At 35.8% G+C, this 21,761-nt stretch overlaps 1 non-coding gene across 1 annotated transcript; it reads left to right on the plus strand.

The window, feature by feature from the left end:
- Positions 1-341: 341 nt before the first annotated feature.
- Positions 342-505, plus strand: LOC113594857 (U1 spliceosomal RNA). The gene has a single exon (XR_003415312.2). It is a non-coding gene; the product is annotated as a U1 spliceosomal RNA (small nuclear RNA).
- Positions 506-21,761: the final 21,256 nt, after the last annotated feature.

Below are 21,761 nucleotides of genomic sequence, written 5' to 3' on the forward strand. Positions count from 1 at the left end.
ACGTGGTAAATATTGATCAAATAATATGCATATTATTTCTTTTCAATAACCACACTGATATTTGGACATGTTATAATAATTTTATTCCAAGATAAATTTAATAATAGAGTAATTTACTTAGGATTTTTACTTATTTATTTTTGTTTCAAAGCATGATCTTATATGCACTATGTCAAAATGCCACTTGAATTATACTACGAGTACACACACATACACACATATTCACATATGCTTTCACAAAACATTTTATAAATTAAACACCCAGGTTAGTAGTTTATATGATTGTTTTAGATATTTTAAAGACAGCTTGTTGTTGGGTGGATTAAAAATAGAATAACAAAATACTTACCTGGCAGGGGAGATACCATGATCACGAAGATGGTTTTCCCAGGGCGAGGCTTATCCACTGCACTCCGGATGTGCTGACCCCTGCGATTTCCCCAAATGTGGGAAACTTGATTGCATAATTTGTGGTAGTGGGGGACTGCGTTCGCGCTTTCCCCTGGAAAAAAAAAATAGAACAACAAAAAAAGAATACATAGATGACGTTTTTAAAATACAATAAATATAAAAAGAAAGAGTAAGGCACTTAAATGTATAACTTAAAATATCTGTGTCAACTGTAAGAATATAACGGCATGTCAACAAATAAGAAATGTGACTAAGATTAAATCATGCCCTTTCGTGGTTAAGAAAAGCATGATGATACCAAAAGAAAAGCAAGGAAGAGCTCATAGAAACATAATTGATTTAAATACAGAGGGGCGCTTGGCGGCTCAGTGGGTTAAGTTTCAGACTCTTGATTTCTGCTCAGGTCATGATCTCACAGTTTGTGAGTTTCAGCCCAGTGCCGAGCTCTTCTGCACTAACAGTGGGGGAGCCTGTTTGGGATTCTTTCTCTCCATCTCTCACTGCCCCTCCCCTGCTTATGCTCTCTCTCTCTCAAGATAAACTTTAAAGTAATAATAAAATAAAATCACATAAAATAAAATACCAAATAAAATAAAATGTAAAATAAAGGAATATTTTATGTTTGCTAGTATTCAATAAAATATTATATCTCACTTATGGGATTAGTAAATATATTAAAAGTACAATAACAGATGCTCTATTATACTTTGTATGGAGTCTAAGTTGTTATAAAGCATTTAGCAAAATATAATTTGGGAGAATATGTAAGAAAAACTGTTAAACAATGAACGTAACCTTTCCTTCCACTTGTAAAGAGATATTTCAAAAAATATTCTGAAATTCTCAGAGTTTTTTATAATTTTATTGTATAATGTGCTTTGTATTTTATTATGAATTACTTATATAATGTTTACAAAATAAAAGAAACATATAGAAAGTAATTTTATTAAAATTGCACAAGAAGGGGCGCCTGGGTGGCTCAGTCGGTTAAGCGTCCGACTTCGGCTCAGGTCATGATCTCGCGGTTCGTGAGTTCAAGCCCTGCGTCGGGCTCTGTGCTGACCGCTCAGAGCCTGGAGCCTGTTTCAGATTCTGTGTCTCCCTCTCTCTCTCTGACCCTCCCCCATTCATGCTCTGTCTCTCTCTGTCTCAAAAATAAATAAACGTTAAAAAAAATTAAAAAAAATTGCACAAGAAATCTGGAAAATGTAAAAGCATACACGTAGTGTTTCAAAATAAAAATAAACTATATGCTTGGGGGAAAAAAAGCCTGGATGAAAACACATAAAAATAGTGTGTATGCTGGTTGCCTCCTGCTAGGAAAAATAATAATTGTTACAGGAAAATAATTATGACCAAGTTTAGAAGTAATAGAAGCGTTTCTTCCTCCCAAGTTTTTTGTTTCCTGTTTCGGAACAGGTTCTGATGAAAAGAAAACCTACCAGTGATACATTGTAGTAAGACACCAGAAGGTGGTTCTGGGGTTTTTATTGGTTTGTTTGCTTGTTTATTATTTTCCATTATGGATAACGATAAGAAGCTACTGAGGAAGAATTGCTGGCCTCCTTTCCATGAGATACTGCAAACTTGATGTTTGTAGGGCCCTTTGTTTAATTTTCACTGTGTGCCACTTCTGTTTCTTCACCTGAACTATGTTTCTTGAAGGCTGAGATGAATGGAGGTTAAAATTCGCCTGGGCGGCTCAGTCGGTTAAGCATTAGACTCTTGATTTGGGCACAGGTTGTGGTCTCAGGGTTTGTGAGTTCCAGTGCTGCCTGGGGCTCTGTGCTGACAGTGCAGAGCCTGCTTGGGATTCAATCTCTCTCCCTCTCTCTCTGCCCCTCCTCGGCTGCTCTTGCTCTTTCTCTCTCAAAATAATTAGTAAACTTGAAAAAAAATAACTGCATGGTTGATAATATCATCATTAATCAACCAATTTTACATAACACCCATTTAAAAAAATAGAACCCTTTAAAAATTAGCAGTGTTAGTTCAAATATTAAAAATAGAGCATTAGAAGAGTGGCACCTGGGTGGTTTACTTGGTTGAACACACGACTTTTAATTTCAACTCAGGCCATGATTTCACGGTTCATGAGTTTGAACCCCTGCATCAGGCTCTGTGCTCACAGCTTGAAGCCTTCTTGGGATTCTCTCTCTCCCTTTCTCTCTCTCTCTCCCCTGTGTACTCTCTCTCTGGCTCTCTCTCTCTCTCTCTCTCTCTCTCTGAAAAATAAATAAACATTAAAAAAATTTACTCTGATCTACACAGTAGTAAGAAGGAAATGCCAACACTTTCCCCAGTTCTCACCAATTATGTCATCTTCTTTTTGGTCCTACATATCGATGATGATGATGATGATGATGTTGATTTTGCATTGTCTTTGGTGTTTACCATGGGATTTGGTCCATAATTCATAGACAAACATGTGTTATCCATGCTTAACAAGTGCCTAAGATTTGAATCTCTGAAGAAATCACAATAGCTAACCTCAGCTGTCCTTTTGGGACTGGAAACAATTTTATTGAAGTCCACAATTGTCTTTCTGTGCATATAAAGGAAAATAAAATGATGCATCTCTTTTGGTCATTTGATATTATAAATATTCGTTTAAGAAAAGCTATTTACAGTGTGTGTGCATGTGATGGGGAAATACTAGTTTTTGACTGAACCGTAGACTAATATACGTATGCAATTTTGTGTTCCAATCAAATAAGTATCTAGAGAAAGCACATGCCTAAAAGCCAAATTGAATCATATAGATAGTAAATACTAGGTACTATGTAAAAAGCATAAATTGTTACAAATTAGAGTACTTAAGGTTTATCTTAAGAAGAAGATAAAATTGAAAGATATGTGCAGTCAGGATTGATATAGGTGAATGAAAACAAATATATATATATATATATATATTTCCTGTGGAAACCAATTCTGCAAATATACACCAAGTATTAAAATTGGTGCATTTATATATATTCTCTTCTAACAACTCTGCAAGGTGCTCATTATTATTCCATTTCATGCAAGGAAGTTAAATTTCAGTGCAGTTACCTGGCTTTCTCAATTCATAGAGCTATGAAGTTTTAGATCTGGAATTCAAATATCATTCTGACACAAAAACCATAATATAGGAATTGAAGCTTAGGATTTAGGCATCTCAGTTGTGACCAAAATAGTAGTGTATACCTATAAAATATAGTAAGTCCCTAAACAATGGAAGTGGCAAAGGGGAAGAAGAGAAACATTATATGTGATACCCAAGGAAGTGATACTTATTTTTTCCTCAGGAAGCTCAGTTTTCAGTACAGAGAACCATCTGTTTGTTCAATCTCAGTAGAAAATTAAACAAGCACACAAGTGAGAAAAATCTACAAATTTTTTTTTCTTAAATATTCTCATTAATAACTCCTCATGTAATCCATCAGAAAGATTTTCATATTCTATTTACAAAATATAGTTTTCTCTCATCATATGGGTCAAAAGCACCCTTAAAACACAAAGTGGAATAGTTAAATGCTGTGTCATGAGGGCTTCTATTCCATTCTCCCTTTTAAAAGAAGGGGACAATAATTGCCATCCCAACCTATTCAAAGACCCAACCAATTTTGCTAGCAAAAGACCCTAAAATATCCATATAACCATTTTTCTGGAAACATCGCACCTCTGGTAGTTGGGATTTATGTACTCCCAGCCTTAGACTTTTAGGTTTAATCTCTTTCAATGTATTTTATCCTATCAAACCTATTTCTAATGTGTGAGCCTTTCTATGTCTCTCAGGCTCACTTGCTTTCTTTTCTTTCTTTCTTTCTTTCTTTCTTTCTTTCTTTCTTTCTTTCTTCATTTATTTTGAGAGAGAAAGAAAATGAAGGGGCAGAGAGAGGGGGAGAGAGAGAATCCCAAGCAGGCTCCACCCTGTCAGCACAGAGCCTGACATGGGGCTTGAACCCACGAACCACGAGATCATGACCTGACCCAAAATCAAGAGTCAGATGCTTCACTGAATGAGCCCCCCAGGCATCCCAGCTCAGTTACTTTCTTTACTGATTCTTGCAAGTGCTTAGAAGATATTTTTACAGTTTATTAATGTAGGAAAGATTATAGCCACAATGAACAAACTATTTTAAGAACTAAACATGAGATTGATTCTAATGGGGAGGATAGTAGCACTCTGTGTGCAGAGCTGTCTACATAGTTTCCCCCAAACATGTACACAACTAGATGTTTTGATGACCATAAACTGGGTAGTTTGAACAACAGAAATTTATTCTTTCATAGATAGAGACTGGAAATCTGAGATCAGGGTTCCAGTGGGCTTGGTTTCTGGTGAAAGCCTTCATCCTGGCTTATAGATGACCACCTTCTCATTGTGTCCTCACACACCTTGTGTGCACATGGAAAGACAGTCAGTCCTGATCTCTATTCCTCTTCTCATAATCTCCAGTCCTATGGGATTATGGTTCCACCCTTATGACCTCATTTAACCTTATTACCTCCACAAAGGCCCTATCCTCAAGTATAGTCACATTGCGGGTTAGAGCTGCAGCATATGAACTTTGCGAGACACAAACATTTTGTCCAGGACATTTCTCCCCTGGCTCACCAAAATCCATACCCTCACATGAAAAATGCATTATTCTTGTCCCAACAGCTCCAAAGTGTTAACTCATTCCAGCATCAACTCTAATTTTTTAAAAAAAATATTTATTTATCTTTGAGAGAGAGAGGCAGAGAGTGCGTGAGTAGGGGAGGGGCAGAGAAAGAGGGAGACACAGAATGCGAAGCAAACTCTAGGCTCTGAGCTGTCAGCAGAGACCCGAATGTGGGGCTCCAACCCATGAACCACGAGATCATGACTTCAGCTGAAGTCAGATGCTCAACTGACTGAGCCACCCACATGCCCCACGTCAACTCTAAATTTTACACTCTGAAGTCTCATCTAAAAAATGTCCTCTAAATGAGATATGCAAGAGACTCATGATCTGATTCACCTGAGGCAAAATTCCTATATAGCTGTGAAACCAGAGAAGTTGTGAGCTTCTATGATACAATGGTAGGACGGGAAAAGCATGGGCATTCTCATTTCAACAGGGAGAAACTGGAAAGAAAACAAAGGTGACCTGTCTCCAACAAATCCAAACATGAGTAAGGCAAATTCCATTAGATTTTAAGTCTGGAGAATAATCCTCTTTGGTTTGGCCATTAGCACTCTAGGCAAACCGACTGGAGGAGTAATGTCACTCTCTCAGCTCCGCAGCATTTCTGTGACACTTCCGCGGTCCATGAGGGTCCTGCTCATGCAGTGGCCTGGGAAGGCAGCCTTTCTCTGTGACACTGGACTGGATCTTCCCAGGCCACGGAAACAGGTGGCCCCAGCCCTGGATACTGAGGAAGAAATAGCACTGGCCCTGGGTCTGTGGTGGAATTGGTAGTCCTGATGATCTCTGAGTTGACTTTAGGGTTGGGTCCTCAACCCATACATTTTTGGGGAAAACAAACATTCAGTCCATAAACCTGAAAATTCAAATTAATTATAGCATGTTTTCAACAGACATTGTGAATTTTGGACAACGGTTATTTCAAATTTGTTACAGGAAAAATCCAGAGGGTCAGAGTTCAGAGCGCCACAGGTAGCAATATATCTATATCTGGATATCTATGTATTTTTCCTTTCCTTCCATGTCCATCGCTCGTTGGGACTTACAAGACAGCCTCCAGACTTGTCTCTTCAATATTTACACTTATCAGTGCCTTATCATTTAACTTATAAAGATACTGTGACATTCTTCACAAGTAATAACCTCAACATGATCTAGCTACTAACCTGCTCCTTCTTGAGGTCCCACTTTCTGCTGGCCCAAGTGGCCCTCTTACTTGAGGTATTCACTCAGTCACAAAGTGATTCTGTAAGCTTGCCTTTCCCTCTTCGTTTCCCTTTACTGCAAGGACTATTTTTTTTACTCTACATGGTTGATTCCCCCTCTGCATTCAGTTTTCAGAGTGCCCATTCCAGAAGCACATATCAGGATTGCCACCCTCCATGCCCCTATTCCCCCAACATAATATGCTCCACTCTTGACCCGCTTTTTTCTGTGTTTGCAATTTTATGCCATCATTTTTCTCCCATATTTAAGTGAGTATAACTACCACTTCTGTTTTACTAACTGCTTTAATACAAGTGCTTATCACAGAAAGGTTGGTACATAATACATAGTCAATAAATATTTGATAAAAAATTTAAGAAGGCACGGACTGATTACATATTGAGCAGGTGGGTTTCTAAGGCATTTGGTTGTTAATAGATGTAGTGGGAAAAAAGGAACTTTAAAAACAAAAACAAAAACACTAAAGAGATTAAGATCCAAATGAATATGTCCATTGGTAGGGTTAATTGTGAAATGTAATGGGCTAAAACTTAAGATTCCTGTTGGAAATGTTTAGCAGATGGGTTTAGATAAAGTAATGTAAGTTCTGAAGGTGTTTCTTCCTTTTTTTTTTCTTTTTGGTAATGCAAATGATGACTTAAGTTTTCAAAGATGGCTATCTGAATAAACACATGGCCCACCACTGCCTAGATAAAAGGTCAGGCCACCCCTGTCCACTGAGGTTCCTTTGTTTTAGAGATCCTGGTTAATTTTGATAACTGACCCTTTGGGCCATTTGTGTTTTTGTTGTTGTTGCTGTTCTTGTTGTTGTTGTTGTTGTTTTACCTCCCATGCTTTAAATCCCTGCCAAGAAACCTGGCAATAAAATCCTCAAACCCCATAAAGTCAGAATTCCAAGTCTTTACTCCTTTTTCTCTTTCTGTTTACCTGTGACATCCTGTATGACCCCAGGTATAAATTCCAGGATTTGTAAGTAATAAACCTTTTTTTTTTTCTTTCAGTTTCCTGATGGTTATTGCTGAGGGTATCTTGCAATCATAATAAGAACCACAAGGAAGGCAGGTGCCTGGCTGACTGAGTTGGTAGAGCATGTGACTCTTGATCTGGGATAGTGAGTTTAAGCTCTATGTTGGGTGTTGAGATTACTTAAAAATAAATGAATAATAAAAGAACAGCTGATTCTCAAAACCTTACAGTTATGTTTTAAAGACAAAGCCACAAGGACAGTTCTCGCCATAAAAATGATTATCAATAGGCTGAGAATGGGGTGCCTGGGTGGTTCAGTGGGTTGAACAAGCGACTTTTGATTTTGGCTCAGGTCATCCTCTGGTTGTGGAACTGAGCCCCGTGTGGGGCTCTGTGCTGAGAGTGGAGGCTGCTGAAGATTTTCTCCCTCTCTCTGTCTTTCTCTTTCTCTCTCCCTCTCCCTTTGCCCCTCTTCTCTGCTTGCGAGCTCTCTCTCTCAAAAAAAATTGAGAACACCACAAAAGAGGAAGATAAAGTGGATTTGAGGATTTTCAAACATGATTTATCAACAATATCAGCTTTAAAGAATATTATCTACTAATTACAAGCATTCATTGCCTATCAGGCAAATAGTCAAATAGTTTAAACATATGATGCCATCTCATAATGATAGCCTTGTGATTGGTTTCATAGTTCTTCTGTGGATAAGACAGTTGAAAGTCACTGAGATAAAATTTTTCTTAGGTCCTAGATCTGGAAACAGTAAAGGTTCCTGAGAGTTGGGTCCTTCTGACAACAACTGTTTTAGCATTTAGCTCTATGCTATCATTGCTGGGGGTAAGGGATTAAATAACAAAATACCCTAATGCTGGAAGCATTACTTTGAAATATTAAAAAAAAACAAAAAACAAAAAACAAAAAACAACTAGCAATAAAAGTTCAGAATTTTAAAAGTACTCTCAAGTTATCTTAGGTGATCCTCATAGCAATTCTGTTGGATATATGGGAATCGTGACAATGAAAAAGCCTTAATTGGGATTCTGACTTTTTGATTCCAATTCTCCCACCTACCACCACTGACAGTTCTAAAAGATGATATATTTTTAATGAAATTGGATTTGGAGCACTGTCATTTCCTATTTACCTGAAATGTACCAATATAAAAATATGAGTATTCATTTGATGGGAAGAGTGGTGCCAGAACATTCCTGCACATCAGAATCACCATGGGAACATAAAAAATATTGATATCCATGATCCCTACCTTAAGCAATTCTATAAGAAATTTTGAAATATGGCACAACTCAGAATACAAAAATAAATGCAAACTTTCAGTTTCACCCAATCTTTAAGAACTAATGACAAATTTGTGAAAAACTAACTTGAAGTACTCTGTCAAATACTTGCCATTTGGCAATCTACTTAAGAACAATGACCAATAAAGAACTTATTTCTGTGTATGTTTATATATATATATATATATATATATATATATATATAATCTCTTTCTTTCTCATATTGGATATGATTCCCCTTATGCTGAGGCCAAATTTTGTCTTTATTGTCTATTTTACCATTGAGTTACATCATTGGAAATGTAGTGATAACAGGATATAGAATAGATATTTATATTCCTTTTAATTAAAGATATAGGAGATTCATAAAGATTCAAATTGTATGTACCAGTGTAGGAACTAATTGTTGAACACATTACAGGTTAAACACTGCAACAGATGCTAGAAATACAAAGTCAAATAATATGTGATCCACATCCTTAAGAGTCTTAAATATAACGAGAACAAAATTCCATTTAATTGTAGAGGGTAATATTAAAGAAGTCTACACAGGGTACTCTTGGAGCAAAATATAAGCTAGGGTTAGGAAAGGAGGCTGGTATCTGAGTCAGAAGAAATCATGGGCTTAAACATGAAAGTCATACAACTAGCTATTGGTAAATAAAGATTAGTAGTCACTCCTTAGGAATTTACTTCCAAGATTTCTTATTTATTTGAATGGATACAGGAGTGGGCTGCGGTAGCTTACATGATAAAACTAGAAAACAGCACTTGAGGTGAAAGAGGAGAAGGAAATCCTCAAAGAACATTTTAAGATAAAAGAGACAGGTTTTGTGATACATAAGAGGATGACAATGAGGGAAAAGAAAAAAATGAATCTGAAAAACCAAGCCAGATAAGTGAGAAAAATCTCTGTTCTCATAGAACTTGGGTGGAATATTGGATATTGGGGAGAAACTGTTTCTTCAATGTCATCACTTAAGAAATCCATATGTATGTTCCAAGTAGATTACAAAAATTACACCGAAGCCGTCTTATTTTATTTTTAATAGCTGACCTCACCTATTGTTGCTACTGACAAAGCACCAATAAAAACACCCTGGTTCCCTACCCAGGTTCTAAACTGATTGACAGATAAAAAAAGGAAGGGTAGATGAGGTCACAATATCCAACAATAAATAGAGCAGTATGTCATTGGAGTATGAGAGCCTAAAAGCACTTCCGGAATCTGGACCTCAGGACAAGACAGCTTCACCCACCCAATGGCAGGACGAACAGGAAAATTCCCCTTATGTGGTACCTTCTTCCCAATAGGAAAAATGTGGAAATGAATTGGTCATTTATAGCCCCCCCTCCCCCCCCCGAGTATATGAATTAGATAAATCACTACCCGCTCTGAGATGCAGAGAGAGGCTAGGGGCAGAATCAGTGAAAATTCTCTCTAATCCAGAGACTATGTCCTACATTTCCATGATATCTCTGACTTTTTGCTTATTACTTTTGTCTACAAAGAATAACATACTCACCTAAAATATGATCATCATTAAAGATGTTGATTTTCCCATTGCATACAAGTTCTGGTGGAAGGTAGTTTCAGTGTATTCACTTCAATTGCTCAATAATGAAGGAGTTTAAATTCTTGCAGTTTTCTTGGGTTAACTCTCCAGAGTTAACATTGTTCCAATAAAGCTGCTTCTGCTCCTGTCTTCATAAGACAGCATCCCCTGTCCCAAAGCGGTCTTGTATTTACGTTTATCTATGTTTGTTTTAATTAAGTTATAATCTTTCCCAGAAGCCCCATATAAGGTATCTTTCGATGTCTCGATGGCTAGAATTTGGCCATTTTATCAACCCTAAACTAATAACAGATAAAGGCGAGTGGAATTAAACTCTGAAAGCCATCAGAATTTATTCCCTGGAGCTGTTGGAGAAAACCATCATTCCTGAACTCATTGTTGCTCTCTGCATATGTGAAAAGAGGAAAGAAAATCACAGATACTTTGGCAGGAAGTTAAGAATTGAATAGTGTTTATCAAATCACCCTTTGCTTCTCCCCCCTCCCCATTTATTTGCCTTCTTAAAATGCAGATTTAGGTTTTTGGAATAAATGCAATATTATTAATGTATGAATAGAGCGAAATGCTGAAGTCTGCAAATATCGTTTCATGCAAATGCAAAGCATTCATATAATTCAACTTTAGGTTATGTTACATTATTCTAACACAAATGAAAACTGAAACAGTATCAAAATCAATTTAACCAACTAATCAAATAGAATCTCTTAGAAAAGTAGTGTTGCCTACACAATTGAATTCTTTAATCATTTTATCCTTTATGAACATCTTTTATCCTTTTCTTTTTCTTCAGGCAGTCTTGTAAAACAATCATCTAATATAAAGTAAAATCTTCTTTGTACTGTATCAAAATGAAGATCGATATCTGGAATTCTGTATTTTCTACATAAGCAACTAGAGGAAGTTTCCACATACATTATAGTAAAATGTGGCACAACTCAATATTAATTAACATGGCACCACATTATGACTGATTAAAATATTTGATCAAGGAACAATATAGTAGCTGCCTTCATCCTTCAAGTGTAAATATAAAAAAAAAAGAAATTACCTTTTGATTAAAAAAAAAAAAGAAAAAGCCTTTGCAGAACGTATTTAATTGGTGTGCTTTAAACAGGATGTTGCAAATGTTCAGCATACCATGCGGTTAGGTGATTACCACAGTTCTGTGATTCTTAATTACCCATATGAAGGCCAAATGAATCAGTAGTCAAATGGGGGCAATTATCGCATTTACAGAAGAACATGACTCTCTGGTTGGAGTTTTCTGGAAGCCTCATTTGCTATTACAAAGTCAGTAGTAGATCATTTCAATACAAATGAGAATTGGATGATGCCATAGAAACTAAATGTCATCGGTTTGGGGGATGGAGACAATATGGTAGAGAGTCACAATTTCCCCCCAAGTTTATTTTGGCAAATTTCTGGGTACAGAAAATGTGGAACTTGAAATTAAAATAAAAACAATTTCCTTCCAAAAGGCTTAGTTATGGGAACTGCAACTCCTGGTACTTATAGAGTATACTAAGATCTATCATTTCATTAAGGCACAAGGAAAGAAGGAAAGTTCAGGAGGGCTGCCAGCGGTAAATCCTCATCTTTGTTGCCTGGCTACGTATGTTGAAAATACAGACATTGAGATTTTTCAGTCTGGAACAGCTGTAAAAATGCAGCTCACATGTCCCAAATGTCCAGCTGAATAAACTCTCTCCAGCAATTGGCATATGTGCATGCAGTTAAAAATCAAAGAGAAATATAGGCGTTTTCTTCTAATAATTATGCTTTGCTATTAATCAAAAGTAATGACGCTCAGCAGCACTGCTTTAGTAGAGTTATAAAGATTAGAAATATAATTGACTCACTGATGCCTTGAAAGTCCAAAAACTTCTCATGAGTCAGTATATTAAATGTGTAATTATAGGCAGCGATGATTCTTTTTCTGAGACGTGTCCCGGCAGTGGTTTGGATGGCAGAAGCACATAAAAGGACTAGGAATAGCTACATGACTCATGTTTTCAAATGAATGCCTCTTTTCCTATGCAGCAGATGAACTTTCCCAAATAGCCACTAGGACCAGATGCTGTTCGGTTAAACTTACGCTATGAGAAGACCCCACATAATTTGTTTGTCAGTAACTCTCAAGGGGATGGATACTTCCTTTCATAATAACCCCCCCAAAAAAAGTCCAAACTCAGCTCAAACACAAATACACACACAATGCCACTACCCCCAACACCCCGACTTCCACCAAGAACACACATAATCACACATACATACACACATGTGTATTTATTGTCTCTCTCTCTCTAACACACACACACACACACACACACACACACATACACACACCGTCAATGAACACACAATTCTTTGAGAAAGCTGGCGACCAGAAAACAAGATTGAAAGGGCATTGAGGCTCTAAGAACAGTAAAGCCATTTGTAGTTTATGTTATCTAGGATCTGAATTTTGGTCAAACCACCCATGTTTATATTAACTTCCTCCTCTCCCCATCTTTATATCTCTGTCTCCTTTTCTTTTTAATTAAACCAAAATAGGATTCTCAAATAAACATTTCAGTGTAATGACCACCTTCTTGTTGTAGATCTAGCCATTTCAGGATTGATGGACTCTATCTTCGTTGCCGTAGGATTTATGATTCCAATCGTTGCATAACTCATCCAACCTTAGTAAGATTTCTACAAGAAAAGTAAAATGGAAACATAGTGAGACATTTAGAATTAAGCATATTTATTGATTTAAATATTCTCTCTATAGGAGTAGAACTCAAAAGAAGCATCTATTGTTTTGTACATCTCTTATAATACCCATGATGTATCACTGACACAAATAATGGGTTCATTGAATGACATGGATGCTATAGTGTGTGAATTTAATAACCAATTTTATTATTTCTGCTTTGACAATTTGTTCTTTTTACACTTCTGCATGACATAAAAAAATGGGCTCCTGAGCTTTGTCAGTTATTTACAATGATTACATAAATGTTCTATTTGTTTGGGTTGTAAATAAGTCAATACTAGTCTGAAATAAGTCCAGTTTAGTCCAGGGTAAATACTGAATATTTTAAACTCTCATCCAATTTAGCCCTGACTCAATTTTTTAAGCTTGGGGGAAGAGCAGGAACATAAAAAAAGCTACAATTTAATGTGACTGGTTTTCTTATCATCCGAGCTGCCAGTGTTGGCACTTAAACAAACTCCTTGGACAATACATGCAAGGACATCATTTGTCGCAGTTATTTTGGTTCTAGCATTGCTTCAGGCTAGTGCCTTGTCATGGTTCTTGTAGTCCCCTCTGACAGTTGGGGTCTCATCCTGTCTTCAGGCTGTCTTCTGGGACACAGTCCTTTCTCTCCCTCTTTATTAACCTTTCTCTCCATATATACTGGTTTCCAAAGGAACAGACATTTGTTTCTCCATCAGTGGCAGCACAGCCGACTCCTAGGGAAACCTACGCTTTACTTGCCCCAGGGAAGAAGGAATTCTATCTTTAGATTTACTGGATGAGAAGTCAGGTATGGCTTTCCCACATCCATCAATCTCTAGGACACCCATGTCGGCTTCTCCAAATACTTTCTTTGAGTGCCTCTCCACTGAGTTAAAGTGCAATCTTGGGATCCGTTCTTGTCTTTCTTGCCTCCAAAACCTGGAGAGAATTGAAAATACACTGAAAATCTCTGCAATAAATTCCTCTGCTCCTCATTATCTTCAACCAGAACTCTTGTATAGAGTTTTGAAAGATGGATGAATGTTAGCCATGGCAACTTTACAAAGCCCACTGATCACTGGTTCAGCACTACAGTTTCTACTTAATTGCTCTCTTTAGGACCACAGCCCAACTACATTTTGTTAACATCTTTTTATATTAAACTGGTTAAAGTTTGTTGACCATAATAAATTATAGGAATTCTGGTAAGCACTTTACATATGCTATTTAATTTAATACTCATAGCATCCATATGCTGACATTATGATTCTTTTGTAGATGACAAAAACTAAGGATCAGAAATATTATAAATCATTCAAGATCAACCATTTGCAAATGGCGGAGCCAAGATTAGGCCCTTTGTTTCTAAGCCTTAGAAAAAAAAGTTGAAGAGATCTGACATCTTTTGAATACTTCCTGTGAACCAGGCATTGTTCAGTCTTTTACATTTGGTTACCTCACTTACTCTCCCAACAACTAAGTGGAAAATATATTATTCTCCTTTACAGGGAAAACAGAGAGTGATTATATTCACTTTCCAAGGTCATAAAGTAAATAAGCATGCAACCAAAGTGATATTTTTAAAAAATATATAAAACCTGTGCACAATTACATGATTTTGCCTTTTGACAATTATATCTTGTTTACTTCACTGCAAAGTCTGCCTATTGCCTTAAGCTTTTTCGCAATTGACTACTTGTATTAAAGTGGGTAGGCAGAGATTTTCTACGATATGATTCATGCAAAAGCAGCAACATTCATCAGTTTATTCACAGTACCAAGAATTAATTTAAAACTCAATCAGACACTATGAAAACATGTAAACCATCATAAATAAGATTCTGTATACATCCTGATCAGCTCACAATTCCATAGGAGACAGAGACAATAACATAATTACATTACCGTGCTGAAAGGATGTAATAGAACTTGGAACAATTATGACTATGGGAGCACTGGAACAGGGAACAAGTGGCAACGTGGCTATTTGAGGTGAGCTGAGAACGTATATAGCCTAGACAACAGGACTGAGGTGGGAACGTCAGAAAAGTAATAAGGATGAGAATAGGAAATGGTAAGTAATTTGGTATGACTGTGGCATTGAAACAAGATTATGGTGGCCACAAAGGAAAGAAAAAGTAAATTCCCCCAATATTTGATTTTTTTCATTCATTTAACTGGTCATCTATTCTTTCAATCATCTCTTTGGCTTATATGTCTGGAGTTCTTGCCAGCTACGAGGGACAAAATGGAACCGTAATGTCTTTGCCACCTCTCTCTTGGAAGTGTCATGAATGCTACGAGGACTTAGGAGGCAGAGTCAGAGGGAGATTTTCTACATGTATTGGACTTCACAGAACTGCTTCTTTCAAAGTCTTGGGAGAGGCCCTAGGAATGTGTTCACATGGACAGTGATTCTAATTTAAAAAAAAAAATGAACACACTATTTTTTAGAGCAGGTTTACAGAAAACTTCAACAGATAGTACAGAGAGGTCCCATATATGCCATCTGCAACTTCCACCTAAATACAGTTAACCTATTTTTAATATTTTGCATTAGTGTGGTATATTTGTTATAACTGATAAACCAATACTGATGCATTATAATTACCTGAAACCCATAGTTTACATTAGGGTTTACTCTTTTTGTTGTATAGCTCTATGGGTTTTCACAAATGCGTACCATGTATCCACATGCAGGAACTGTGCAGAGTAGTTTCACAGCATTAAAGATCCTCTGAGCTTCGCATATTCATCCTTCTCTACCTCTCTTCCGAATACTTAGCAACCGATGTTCTTTTTGTCTCTATACTTTTGCCTTTTCAAGAACATGATATGGTTGGAATCATACTGTATATAACATTTAGACTAGTTTCTTTGCACTATGTCTTCAATATCCGCTCACATCTGTTTGTGGCTTGATAGCTCATTTAATTTTATCACTGAATAATATTTCATTATCTGAATGTGCCACAGGTTAACCATTGACTTATTAAAAGACACCTTGACTGCTTCCAGTAGATGTCCCACAGCTTCACCAGCATTTGATATTATTAGTTTTATATATTTTAGTCATTCTGTTTCATGCACAGTGGTAGCTCATTGTTGTTTCAATTTGTAATTCCTTAATGACATAGAATGTTGATTCTATTTTTGATTGTTTATTTTTATCATCTGTATATCTTTTTTGGTGCGATATCTATTTATAACATTTGTCCATTTTTAGTTGCTTTTTTTTTTGTTTTCTTGTTGTTGAATTATAAATATTCTTTATATATTTTGGATACCAATCCTTTACCAGATACACGTTTTGCAAATATTTTCTCTCAGTATGTGACTTCTCTTTTAATTTCATTAGCAGTATCTTTTTGCAGAGTAGACAAGTTTAATTTTAATTAGTCCTAAGTTATGTTTTTTTCTTTCATAGATTGTGCTTTTGGTGTTATACCTAAAAACTTATCATCAAACCCCAAATCCCTTAGATTTTCTCCTATGCTAGATTCCAGAAGGTTTACAGATTTGCATTTTACATTTAGACTTATGATCCAATTTGAATAATTTATTTTTTTTAAACAGGGTAAGGTTGGCATCCAAATTCATTTTTTAAAATGTAGATGTCTGGTAGTTCCAGCTTGACAAGTGAAAATACTATCTTTATCCATTGAATTGACTTTGCTTCTTTGTAAAAAAAAAATCACCAGACCATGTTTGTGTGGGTCTATTTTGGGGTTCTATGTCCAGTTCCATTGATTTATTTGGCTATTATCTTGCCAGTATAGAACTGTCTTGATTAAACAAAATCTTGAAGTCAGGTGATGACAGTCCTCCAACTTTGTTTTTCGGTATCGTACTGGCTATTTTGAGTCTTTTGCTATTTCACGTAAACTTTAGTATCAGTTATCTATATCCATAAAATAACTTCCTGGGACTTAGTTCAGGATTACACAAAATCTATAAAATAAAAAGAAAGAAATGGCATTCAAATTAACTGCTCCTATCCATAAACATGGAATTTTAAACAAATGTATTTAGATTTTATCTAATTTCTTCCATCAGTTTTGTAGATTTTGACATGTAGATTTTGTACATAATTTGTTAGCCATAAATGTAAGTATTTGATTTTGATTTTGTCTTTGTTGTTAATGTAAATGGTGCTCTTTTTATAATTGAAAATTCCAATTGTTGATTCTTGGCACATAAGAAATCAATTGACTTGTACACTAAATTTGGATCCTGCAAACTTTCTGTAATAATTTATTTGTTCCATAAGGTTTTATTGATTTTTTGAATTTTCTACATGAACAATTACAGCATCTGTGAACAAAAAACAACTTTAATTCTTCTTCCCCAATCTATGTACTTTTTAATTGTTTTGTTTTTCATGCTGCATTTGCTAGGTCTTTTAGTATAATGTTCAATAGGAGTAGTAAGAGGGAAAATTTAACATTTCTCCTAGTATTAGAAGAAAAGCATCTAGTTTCTCATGATTAAAGATGATGCTAGCTGAACATTTTCTGATGATGTTTTTTAATCAAATTGATGAAATTCTTCTCCACTTGTAGGTTGCTGAGAGTTTTTATCCTGAATAGTTTGGTTTTTATCAAATGCTTTTTCTGTATTTATTGTTGTGATCATATATATCTTTTCTTCTTTAGACTGTTGATTGTATAAACTAGTTTTTGCATTTTAATCTGCCTTATATAGACTTATTTGTGAGTTAAATCTTTTTTCACTGAGATTTTGTTACCTATAATAATACTTTCTGTCTTTGAGTTTCCTTTGACCAATAGTAGCTATAATTTTCACAGCTTTATCTTATTTTCTGTTGTATGCTCTAATTATTTCTATATTTTTTACAGTTTAATCTTTCTGTATAGGTATATTTAGATGTCTCTCTTATAAACTACATATTCTTGGTCATGATTTTCCTTTTTCATTTTCCTTTTTTTAATGTTTATTTAATTGAGAGAGAAAGTATGCATGTGCACGGGTGGGGGAGGGATAGAAAGAGAAAGAGAGACAGAGAGAGAGAGAGAGAGAGAAAGAGGGAGAATCCCAAGTAGGCTCCACGCTGTCAGCACAGAGCCCCGCTTGGGGCTTGAGATCATCACAAACCATGAGATCATGATGTGAGCCGAAATCAAGAGTCAGATGCTCAACCTACTGAGCCACCCAGGTACCCCTTCTTTTGCATTTTCAAATTCCATTTTACACTAGGTCCCTTAGTCCATTTGATTTACTATTTATGGTTTATATGCTGTCTTTTATTATAACCTGTTCTCATTGCCTCCCCCCCCCCATTCTTTTACTTTCCTGCCTTCTTTTGGATTGCTTAAATCTTACTTTTCTTGGTGTCATTAACTTGTATTAATTTGGTTTATAAAATCCTTCTCTTTCAGTAATTAGTTATATGGTGGCTTTGAAAGTCTACAAATTATTTGATAATCCTGTCTTCAAGAAATTTGGTGTGTGGGTACTGGCATTAGTAACTTGCTTACAATCAATAGAATGCAGCCCACATGACACTGTGTGACTTTTGAGGCTAGAGTGACAGGCCGTGCAGCTTCTTCCTGATTATTTTGGGATGTTTGCAATTAGGGGAGTCAGCCACAATCACCCTAAGATCACCATGCTGGAGAAGCAACTGGCCAACAGCGCCATCTAGGCTCCTGTCCGATAGGCAGCGAACATCAACTGCCAGTGCAGTGAAACCATCAGATGATGGCAGCTTCAGCCAACATATAACTGTACCTGGTATCGTTTCCCTCTTCCTGAAAGATCCTTTCTATAGTTGCATCTGGTAGACTTCCTCTGTCTGAAGAATCTCGTTTTAAGTACATTTGGTGAAGTCAAATCTTACAATCGTGTGTGTGACTCATCTGTTAGGAAGCCTGACATAAAATATTTCAACCTCACATAAGAGTCTGAAGAATAAATGAAATGAATGACGTAAAAGAATAATGACGTAAAAAGAATAAATGACGTAAAATGATTTGGAAGATAGAAAAGACTAAATATAAGTGCTTGTGGTCATATGAGCATAGCCTACCATTTTCTTTCTACTAATGAAGTTATTCAAAGGAACTGATACTCAGTTGAAGATATAAAGAAAGAAAAGCATGTTTCCAGATTCAGCTAAAATCTGTTTCCAGATTTAAAGTACCTAATGCCATAACATTGTTGCTTCTAAGTTGATATGTTATAAAAAAGGTGTCAAGGAAATAGTTCCCTTTTAACTCCCATATCACAAAACACAAAGATATTGATGATTTTATTTTTGAATCTTCCTTTCTTATGAAATATATAATGCAGTGTAATGTAGTAGAGATGTGGATTCCAGAGTTAGCTAAATCTGCAGAGAAGTCTTGTTTGTACAATTTCTAGTCCTGTGACATTGGGGGAAATGTCATAGACTTTCTGTGCTGTTTTTTTCTTATTAATAAAATGGTATAATATTTCCTATTTCCTGTATATTTTTAAATATTTAAGAATGGGGTGTTTGAGAAAAATCAGTGAAGTAATATAAGTACAGAGTACCTAGTACACTGTATTAGTATATTCTATCTATATTGCTGTTTTTATAAAAATAAGATTTAATTGTGATTTCAAAAAATAAAATATCGTTCCACTGTATAAATGTAATTATTTTATGCATTATAGAGTAATATTTCTGTTAAATTTTCTGTTACATTAGGGGCGCCTGGGTGGCTCAGTCGGTTGAGTGACCGACCTCGATTCAGGTCATGATCTCATGGTTTGTGAGTTCGAGCCCTGCGTCGGGCTCTGTGCTGACGGCTCAGAGCCTGGAGCCTGCTTCTGATTCTGTGTCTCCCTCTCTCTCTGCCCCTCCCCCACTCATGTTCTGTCTCTCTCTGTGTCAGAAATAAACATTAAAAAATTAAAAAAATTTTGTTACATTAAACCAAATTCAGTGTGTGTTGTATTAAAGGATAAAAAAGAGATTTATCAAAAAATACTCCTCATATACACAGACAAAAAGCTACGTAACAAAATATGAACAATGAAAATTGAAATTCAGAATCTCACCTACATTAAAATAAAATTTAAGCCCATACTGAAGAAACGATCTGTAAGACGTGTGTATTAGGTATACATTCCTGTAGGACAAAACCCTTCAAAACTTAGTAACTATCAAGTGCAGTGATGATTTGTTTATTCATAAGTTGCATGATTGACTAATTGGTATAAGGTATTAGGAACAAGCGTTAGGTTCTCCACTCATGAGCTTCTCTATTATTGCCATGGCAGGGTAGCCTCTAGAATGAGTGATCCAAGAGATTGAGAAGCACACAAAATTATTATTTTTTTTTTTTGACCTCAACTCAGAAGTCATGTAACATCCATTTAGCCACATTCTTTTCATTTACACAAGTCTCAAAGTCCAGCACAATTCATAAAGAGGAAATTCAGATTTCATCTTTTGAAGGGTAGCATATTACATCATTTGTGGGCATATGTTAAAACCACCACAACCTATATATTGGAAAATACAGAACTTTCAGAGAAATTCAAGAAAATCCAAATAAATACAGAGGTACAATAGGCTCGCAGATTGGAAAATACGTTATGAACATACCAATTCTCCCCAATTTATCTGTACTCTAAATACAATCATAAAAATTATCTAGCAGAGTAGTGAGCATATGCATGCATGAGAAGTATTTGACCACATCTTTCTGAAATGTATATCTACTATATCAGCACTTATTGAGAAGTTGCACGAATAAAACTATTGTGCTGATAAATATATAGATAAATCAAATTGAATAAGGAGTCCAAAAATAAACCAACACGTATGTATTGTTATGAATGGAATTGTATGTTCCCCAAAGATATCGAAGTTCTAACCCCCAGTACCTGAGAATGCAGTCTTATTTTGAAATATGCTCTTTAAAGATAATCAAGCTAAGATGACAGGTCCTAATCCAATATTAAAAATAGGAAACATAAACACAGTCAAGGACACATATCCAGGGGAGACAATGGTTAAGACACAAGGAGAATGCCTAAGGCTACCAGAAGCTAGGAACAGATTCTCTCCCACAGCACTTAGAAAGAACCAGTGTTGCTGAAACCTTGATTTTAGACTTATTTCTTCCAGAACTGAGAAGCAATACATTTCTGTTGTTTAAGCTATCCACTTTGTGGTACTGTTTCCACAGCCCCAGGAAACTACTATGATGGCAAATTGATTTATCAAGTGAATTCAATGGGGAGTGATGGTTATTTCAACTAATGGTGCTGAGATGACAGAATATATATAAATTCTCATACTTACCTCATGCAATAAATAAAATTATTTGAATGGATAATGCACATAAATATTAAAAGTAAAGTTACAAAAATTCTAGAAGTAAAAGGATGCAGTCTTTGTTTACTTGAAAGTAATGAAAGTTTTCTTCGGTTATAAACAGCAAGCACTATTGAAAAAACAAAACTCCATCGAAATATGAAACTTCTGCTCCTTGGAGGACACAGTTCAGGAAAATGATAAATGACAAACTAAGACATCAAATTTAGAAAGTATTTCAAATCCATACTGCTTATAAATGATTTATATTTAGACTATGTTAAAACAAACATGACTATCATTACTCAGTAAGAAGGCAAACAGCACAATTAAAACACAGCTTCCAGCTACTGCCAAGAATATAGAAATCTAGAAAGAAAAAAAAAAGATTCCACACTAACAAACACTAAAAAGTGGCCAATCCATAATTATAACTTCTTCTTGAACCCAGAAGATAATGGAGTTTGCAGTTATCAATGAGCCTGAAATCCAATTGAAAGGGCAACTTCAAGGTTCGTGGTCTGAAAGGAAGCTTGTGGACCATCCAACGAGGTTAGAAATTTCAGCTTGGATGCAGCTTTCCACACAACTCCT

Source organism: Acinonyx jubatus, chromosome A1, assembly GCF_027475565.1.
Source record: "Acinonyx jubatus isolate Ajub_Pintada_27869175 chromosome A1, VMU_Ajub_asm_v1.0, whole genome shotgun sequence".
NCBI lineage: Eukaryota > Metazoa > Chordata > Mammalia > Carnivora > Felidae > Acinonyx > Acinonyx jubatus.